Consider the following 8,686-nt stretch of genomic DNA (forward strand, 5'->3'; position numbering starts at 1 on the left):
AAATTAAAAAAAAAAATAAAATCTTTAAAATAGGTTTGCAAATCAAACATTTGCCGATAATAAATCATAAACAAATTTACTTTAGGCCAGGCATGGTGGTGTACACCTTTAATCTTGGCTCTGAGGAGACACACGCAAGTGGATCTGGGAGTTTGAGGCCAGCATGGCTTATATAATAAGACCCTGTCTCAAAATAAAAAGGCAGGGGGTCTACGGCCATACCACCCTGAACGCGCCCGATCTCGTCTGATCTCGGAAGCTAAGCAGGGTCGGGCCTGGTTAGTACTTGGATGGGAGACTGCCTGGGAATACCGGGTGCTGTAGGCTTAATAAAAGAAATTAAAAAAATAAATAAATAAATAAAAAGGCAGGGGTTGGGGTGGGGCTGGAAAGCTGGCTCAGCAGTTAAGATGCTTTCTGTGACCTCCAGAATTCTCGCATGCCTATGGTACACAGACACACACACACACTTGGGCACACACATAAAATAAAATTAATAAATATTTTAAGAACAATTTTAAGAACTTTATTTATTTATTTTTTAATTCAGTAGTAAGTAGGCTCTATGAGTTTGAGGCTAACCTGGTGCCAGCCAAGACTACATGGTGAGACCCTGCACAAAAAAATAAAATAAAATAAGCTCTCGCCGGGCGGTGGTGGCGCACGCCTTTAATCCCAGCACTCGGGAGGCAGAGGCAGGCGGATCTCTGTGAGTTCAAGGCCAGCCTGGTCTCCAAAGCGAGTTCCAGGAAAGGCGCAAAGCTACACAGAGAAACCCTGTCTCGAAAAACCAAAAAAAAAAAAAAAAAATAAGCTCTCCCAAGGCATCCAGTCCTAGCAGAAAGACAGGCTTGTTTGAAGCCTCCCTGCAGAGAGTAGACAGCTCCTGCCCCACCCTAAAATGCCCAGCAGAAAGGAGTTGCAAGACAAGAAGGAAGGGCAGCCATGTCTGCCCCTGCCCTTTACACAAATATCATGCTGTTTGAGGCCAGAAGAGAAATAAATATTGACAAAAGGAGAAATAGCCTGCCGGAAGGGACTGGATCCTGTAAAGGACATCCCAGGAGCACCCAGGAGAAACTGAAGGCCTGAGCTGTCTTCCCAGGGACCTCTCTCTTAACTGAGGCCTTCAGTGCCTTTGGATGAGTCTATAGTCCCTGAGGATTTTGAGTCAGGCCTCCAGGTGCTTGGCTGCTACTGCTGGGCAAGGCTGTGGGCTCCAGAATCTCTGGGAGTGCCGTGGTGAGAAGGCCCTGGACTAAACGTGTCCTGCTACAGCAGCGAGTGTGCCCCTCTATCCACAGACCCTGGCTCTCGGGGATGCCTGGGCTCAGTGCTCTCATCAGAGGCTCTGGGTTGCTGGGTTAGAAGGTCCCCACCCAATCCCTATGCTCAACCTTGGGATGCACTCCAGAAGCAGTTTCTCAAACACCTTCTTGAATTGGAAGCTTCGAGGCCTAGAAGAGGAAGCCAGGGTACAGAGAGAGGACAGAACTTTCTATAGTTCCCCAAGCTCTGGGAGGCTCAGGACTAATGTCCCAACTTCCATGTGGCCTCACACAACCAGGACAACGGGAAGCAGGCAGGGCTGGGGAGCAAGCATGGGTACCCCAATCACGTGGGAGAAGTCTCCTTCCAGAGCAGGGAATGTGTCTTATCCATCCATAGGGTCTGAAGCCCCAGCTTCCTGCTCACCTAAGTGTGACTATCCACCAAGTCAGTCCCACCCCAGCACAGTGGCCAGCACACAGTGGCCACCACACGACACAGAAGATTGAGGCAGGCCTACAGGTTCTCTCTGGGGTGTCAGGCCTGCCTTCCCCACTCTGGCCCACCCCGCTCTGCAGCCCTGACAGCAGGAGCACATGCCCACAGTCCCAGCACAGGCTGCCTCTTCACCGCCTGACGGGTGACATACCTTTCCAAGGAGAAATGCTTTGGGTCAGGCCAAGTGCTCTGACCACAGCTGTGTGCGGAGGATGAAATCAGAACCAGAAAGACAGGGACTGGGAATAGAGGAGAGATATCCTGTAGGAGAATCAGGCGGGGGGGGGAGGGGGGGGGGAATAGAGGAGAGATATCCTGTAGGAGAATCAGGCGGGGGAGGGGGGGCGTTATGCCCCTCAAACAGGACAATGCCTGATTCAGCTAACCCAGCCTTCAGGCCTCACACCTCTGCCCACCTCAGAAGCCGGCCACTCTCATAACCAGAAAGCTCTCCGGAACCCAGTCAAAACTCGCCCTCTGCCCCATCTGCTGGGTTGTTGTAACTCTGCCTCATTGCTCACCAGATAACACTTAAGGTTTGCTGGCTGCTCTGGCGACCCCCATCAGCTAAATCAAACCCCACCTACCTCCTGTTGGTGCGTAACTGGTCCTGCACTCTTTCTTCATATATAACGTATTTACACCATAGGTTCCACAGAATCTCATACCCCACGCCAGCTGCCGACCCAGCTGCAGGCACCTGGCCTTCCCCACATATGGAACATTCTCTACTTGATTCCCCAACACATCACCATTACCTATCATTCAAAACAATAGGCTGGGCTTGGTGGTGCCCGCCTTTAATCCCAGCACTCAGGAGGTACAGGCAAGTGGATCTTTGTGAGTTTGAAGCCAGCCTGGTCTATATCGCAAGATCCAGGATACCCAAGGCTACACAGAGAACAAGACAGCAAATGAAAGAAACTGTAATACACCTCCCCAAGCACGGCATCACAGAAGGCAAGCTGCGGGTCAGGTCTCTGTCTTCCTCCGTGACCTTCAAGGGAGGAGAGGTTTATTTTGGCTCCGGCTTTTAGAGGGCTCAGCCCCACCTCCTAGTCCCTCCCCTTCCGCATCTACAGACAGGGATTTTACAGTGTATCTTACAGTACCTTTCCAACTGCCCAGGAGGGTCCACTCTGAGAGTTTTCTTCTCAAACTTTGCACTGAGGCCTGACATGTCCCTAAGGTGAGGAGACACAAAGCCCTCCCCAGAATCAGAAGCCTCTGATGACCCTAGCTCCTGAGCACACTGACTTTTATGTTGTTTTATGTAGAGCAGCCATAAGGAAAGAAAAGAAAGGACGAGGCCTTGGGCCTTAGCCTCAGGCTGCCTCCACTCAGACATGTGAGACCAAGGATGAGGCACAAGGAAGAGGATCTGGCCAGGTGGTGGTGGCACACGCCTTTAATCCCAGCCCTTGGGAGGCAGAGCCAGGCAGATCTCTGTGAGTTCGAGGCCAGCCTGGGCTACCAAGTGAGTTCCAGGAAAGGCGCAAAGCTATACAGAGAAACCCTGTCTCAACCCCACCCCCCCCACCCCAAAAAAAGAGGATCTGGATGTGAGGAGGACCGGAGTTAAGCTAATCTCACTCCCTTCAGTGACCCTCTCATCACAGCGTCAGTGGTTGCCTGGTTTGCAGTATACGCTGTCAGCTATCACTCTGATGACACCTCGGATGTATGGCCGCCCTGGAAACTTACACTGTCATCTAGAATTGGGAGGTAGCCTTCAATAGCCAACGCAGTTGAAACCACCTACCTTTAGGGGTGTGCAGAAGTCTAGCAAGTGAGATTTTGACCTCAGAGGCCCCAAACTCCACCCCAAAAGACTTCTCCAGCCCCTTATTTTCTGAACACACTCGCCTTTACACACACACACACACACACACACACACACACACGCACAAGTGCAGCCACTTTGCTTCCGCCTCCGTTGCCTTCAGGCACTTTCGCCGGCCTCAGACCACCCTACTTTGTGTGTGTGTGTGTGTCACCAGAGGCTGAGCCTAGGCCTCTGCAAGCTAAGCAAGCGCTCTACCACCACTTCATCCTCCACCCTCAGATCCGCATCATCAGATATTAATTATACAAGATACTGCATTTTAATGCATTATGGGGTTTTCACACATACATTTAAAAAACAAAAAAACATACTTTGACCATACTCTCCCTCCATTACCGTTTCCTGAGAGAAAACATGTAGTATTTGTCTTTCTGAGTCTGGTTTATTTTGCTTAATGCAATGATCTCCAGTTCTTAGCTTATTTATTTGGGTTCTGGGGACCGAACTCAGGTCCTCTTGTTACAAGGCACTTTACAAACTAAAGTATCTTCCTAGTCCCCTATCTTAACCTTTTAAAATTATGCTCCATAACCCTGAGTCACACACATTTTCTCTCTCTCACACATACACACAAAGGTTAAGATGGTCAGCTTGTCTAAAAATGTTTTATTATCCATCCTTCTGAAATTATGTCCTTAAATGGAGCATGTTCATAAATGGGCCCAACGTCACATGACTATATAGAGGCTCCCTGAAGAAAACCTCCACTTCCTCTATTGGAGGGCACTACATTGAACTAACTTGTCCACTTTCACATCTTGGCTGTACATGTTCTGGCTTTGTACTCACCAGCGCATTCAATAATCATCTAATACTAATATCTCCATCATTAAGCATTGCTGGGGTGGCAGCCACAGCTGCTTCTTGTGTACTAGTGTTTTGCCTGTGTCTCTGTGGTCCACGTGTGCTTGGTGCCTGGTGTCCACAGGGGCCAGAAAAGGGTGTTGGGTCCCCTGGATCTGTAGGTGCTGGGACTCCAAACCCAAGTCCTCTGGAAGAACAGACAGTGTTTTTGTTTTTGTTTTTTTTTTGGGTTTTTCGAGACAGGGTTTCTCTGTATAGCTTTGCGCATTTTTCCTGGAACTCACTTGGTAGTCCAGGCTGGCCTCGAACTCATAGAGATCCACCTGCCTCTGCCTCCCGAGTGCTGGGATTAAAGGCGTGCGCCACCACCGCCCGGCCCAGACAGTGCTCTTAATGACTGAGCCATCTCTCCAGCCCCTGCCGGGGCTTCTTATGGATTACTCTCCTTTGAAGTTCACAGCTCCTTCAGTGAGACAGAGATACCTATCCTCTCACCTGAGACAGGACCAACGGCCCAAGTGCCTCTCAGCAAGTAGAGACCAGACCCTTCACATCCTGACACTCTTTATACTTAGAACATGGAAAGGGACAAATTCCACATGGCTCACTGGTGTCAGAGAGAGAGGCAGTAAGTGACAGGACCATAGGAAGTCTGGATGGTATGAACACTGAGTACTTCCTGGAACCCTATGCTGCAGGAGCCACCACACAGGCACAGGCAACACCCTGAGGAAAAGAAGTAAATGTTAAACCCCAATGTGAAGGCAGCAAGACAAGAAAGGACAAAACCTAGGGCCAGCAGTTCCACACACAGCCGGGGAGGCCACTTCCTTCTGCTCCCTTCTAGAAAGACCCTGCTGCCCATTCCTTTTATGTCTCTGTAGTTCAAGGAGTAACTAAAAAATGTACTTAAAGGGGCTGGGGATATGGCTTGGTGGCAGAGTGCTTGCCAAGCGTTGTGTGAGGGCTTGGGTTTCATGTCCAACATGGGGTGGAGGTACTTAAAACAGCATTTCGTGGGAACAGACAGTTGTCTCCTGCTCTTAGCAATCTTACTTACTTTTTTGGGCTTTACAAATGAGCCTCTCCATTGGGCAGCCAGCAGCAGGAAAGCTGGCCCTTCCTCGAGCCAGAGAGCAGCTTCCCAGGGATAAGAGACAGCCGAGGAGGCAATGAAATTAGAGACTAGCACTGAGAAGATTACAGAAATGAAGCTGCAGGCCAGGGAGCCTGTCATTAACTCAACGTGCTGGAAAGAGGCCTGGCTGGGGAAGAAAGCCAAGGAAAAGGTTGTTATACACATGGGATAGAGCGGAGGTTACTGGGAGTCCCTCCAAAGCCTAGGGGTTTGTCCCTTCACTGTTGGAACTGGAGTCCTAGATACATCTGGGGTCTTGGGCACCTGGCCTAGTCCCCACACCTCATCTTCTTCAGCTGTAAAATGGAGCTGACAAATCCCAACACACAGCAGATGATGACATTGAACGTGCCAAGTGGTCCCAGCCCTGGCCTTGGCTCACAAGAGCATGCATACCAACCCACTAGCCATACTGGTGCCCATCTGTAATCCCAGCACTCAGACGAGGAGGTGAAAGCCTGCGTGGGCTGCAAAGTGAAACTCTGTCTCAAAAACACCAAATTAAAAACAACAAACTACAGTGGTAGAGGCGGTCTCCTCTACCACCGAAATCTAGATCTTTAAGGGTGGGAAGGATTGGAGTGGGGGCTCTGATGCATGAGGGGGTCTTAGGAACCTGAGACTGTGGCTAAATGGAGTGTGGGTGGAGCAAACAGTGTCGAGCACTTCCAATTATACTTGCTAAGAAGCCCTGAGCACCAGGTGCATGAAACCGGCACCGTTTCATTATGACAAGACCTTCTGGATGGAGGCCAGACAGGGCTGAGCAGAATGGTTTGTCCATGTTACTCAATGTTGGGGGCTTCAGTTAGGAAAATATGAACATCACAGGATTTAAGTGTGCCTGGATCTGGGGCTGGCAATCTATCTCAGTGGTGGGGCATATGCTCCACAAGCATGAGGTCCTGGGTTTCTAATCCCTGATACACACATGTGAATATACGTATGCATGCTCATCAATGTGCATGTGCACACACATGCTCGAGCAATGTACGTGCCCCTAAATTAAAATGCAAGTAAATTTAAAATGAAATTTAAACTTTTGCTCATTTGCACTAGCTACAATTCCTTAGTATAGAACTGCCACTCATCAAATAAAAAAATACATATTTCCCAGTAAAAATTTACATCTCAGAACAAAAAATGTCAAATACTACATGCGATATTACACTAAATACTTTGTGTATTACCTGAAATTCAAATCTGACAGGGTGTTCTGTATTTTACCTAAAGCCCAGCATTCCCTCTCACAGCAAGAGACTCTGCTATGGAGACCTCATCACTCACTCAGGATGACCTGAAAGCCAGGACTCAGCAGGAGACAGGCCTTACCCACATGTGGTTGGCTCCTCGCTGGGTTCTAAGAGGAAATAACCCCAAACGATTTTCTTTGCTCTGGACTTGGGAGTTGCCCCCCAGCATCCCTTCATGGCTTGCATTCATGTCCCCAGAGCAGACTCAGATTCTAGAGTAGGCAACAGTGGGGTCTGGAAGGTTACTTAGACTGAACCCAGCCCTAGGCTAGGCTGAAATAAGACTCCAGCCAAGTTGTTGGTGATGGAGAAGTTGGTATGATCCCACTTCCCCTTGAGCTCACCCTAACAACGACCCTTCCAAGTAGCAAAGTGTCCTCAGCCCTCACCCCTAACTCTGAGACAAGTGGCTGGCAGTTTCAATCCTCCTGCTGCCTCTGACATTTTTCAGACTATGTGCAAGGAGCCAAAGACACCACGCACTTTGGACAGATAGAGGCCTTCTGGAATTCACTGCAAACTTGCATTCTTCTCCAGCATTCAAGGAACAGGCCAAACTCTGCTTCACCTGACCATGCGGTCTTTTCACACAGCCTGTGCACACTCTCATTGACCCCCTCCCCATCTCTATGGGATACTTTTCAGACACCCTTTCCATTCTCGCCGGATTTTCTGCCAGTCTCCCACTTCCCAGCCAGGATCCTGATATCATCAAATCCAAGAAGCCTAGAGACCTGTGGTGGCTGTAGCTGGATCCAGCTGGACTTGTAAAAGCTGGCTCTAGCTTGGTGTCCCCACTCTCCAGTAAAGCACTAAACCACTTTGCATGACCTCCCTGAGCTAATAAGCAGGGCAAGGCAGATATGAAGTAGGACTTATAAGAACGATGCCGAGAATTACTATGAGCTTTGGGCCTGGGTCACTGACACGCAACCTGACCAGGAAGCAGTTCACATTTGCTGCTTTGGACTCTGTTATGAGGTTATCCATCAAGAGGACAAATTGTTTCCCCTTATGGTTTTGCCAACACGAAGGACCCAGGCCAACCAGAAAACACACAGCCCTAGGCCATTTCTAATCCCACCTAAATTATAGGAAAGATCTGAGACAAGTTGAGGTCAACAGTCCCAACAAGCAGCCATGCACTCACATTACCTTCACAGCATGTTAGGTGGAAGCCCGAACTCTCTAACCCGCCCGCCGCTCCCTACTATAAACCCCTCAAAAAGGTGCTTTGTTCTATTCACCAGATGAATTACTGCACGTGGGCAGGAACTGGAAATCCAACATCAGGACTACATAGGGACCTTTTCGCAAAAACTAAAATTATCCGATAAACTAACAAACTTTTCCTTTGTAGATCAGGCTGGTCTCAAACTTAGAGATCTACCTGCTTCTTAAAGGTGTGTGCTACCGCTGCCCAGGAAACTAACAAACTTTAAAGGAGGGTTGAGTAAGAGGAGTAGAGGAGCTGCTAAGAGTGCTTTTGGGACAAGCCTGGCAACTTCCCTTCAGTTTCCCAGAAAGGAAGGACATCTGACATCCTAAGAGTTGTCTTTTGACACGTGCCCAGGTCCACACAATGACATTCAAAGTTTCCTAGGCCTTTGGAGACATTCTGGGGCTGGGACAGAGCTCAGTGGTAGACCTAGTTTATACAACACCCTGGGTTTGATGCCCACCCTTCTCCCCAAAATGCCCTCTATTCCATACTGAGAGAATAGTTGGAAACATCCAGAAACTATGCTGGTATCATGGACCATTTCTGCCCGTGGTGTGTATATGGATAGAAAAGAAATCTGGAAATATTTGACTGCAGTCCAACAGGTCTTTTTCATTGTTTTGTACTGTCCCAATCAAATATGTACTTTCGCAGTT

At 48.9% G+C, this 8,686-nt stretch overlaps 1 non-coding gene across 1 annotated transcript; it reads left to right on the forward strand.

Moving 5' to 3' along the window:
• The first annotated feature begins 208 nt into the window (after positions 1-208).
• LOC131910191 (5S ribosomal RNA) lies at positions 209-327 on the forward strand. The gene has a single exon (XR_009379047.1). It is a non-coding gene; the product is annotated as a 5S ribosomal RNA (ribosomal RNA).
• The last annotated feature ends 8,359 nt before the right edge of the window (positions 328-8,686 follow it).

This window comes from Peromyscus eremicus, chromosome 4, assembly GCF_949786415.1.
Source record: "Peromyscus eremicus chromosome 4, PerEre_H2_v1, whole genome shotgun sequence".
Taxonomy (NCBI): domain Eukaryota; kingdom Metazoa; phylum Chordata; class Mammalia; order Rodentia; family Cricetidae; genus Peromyscus; species Peromyscus eremicus.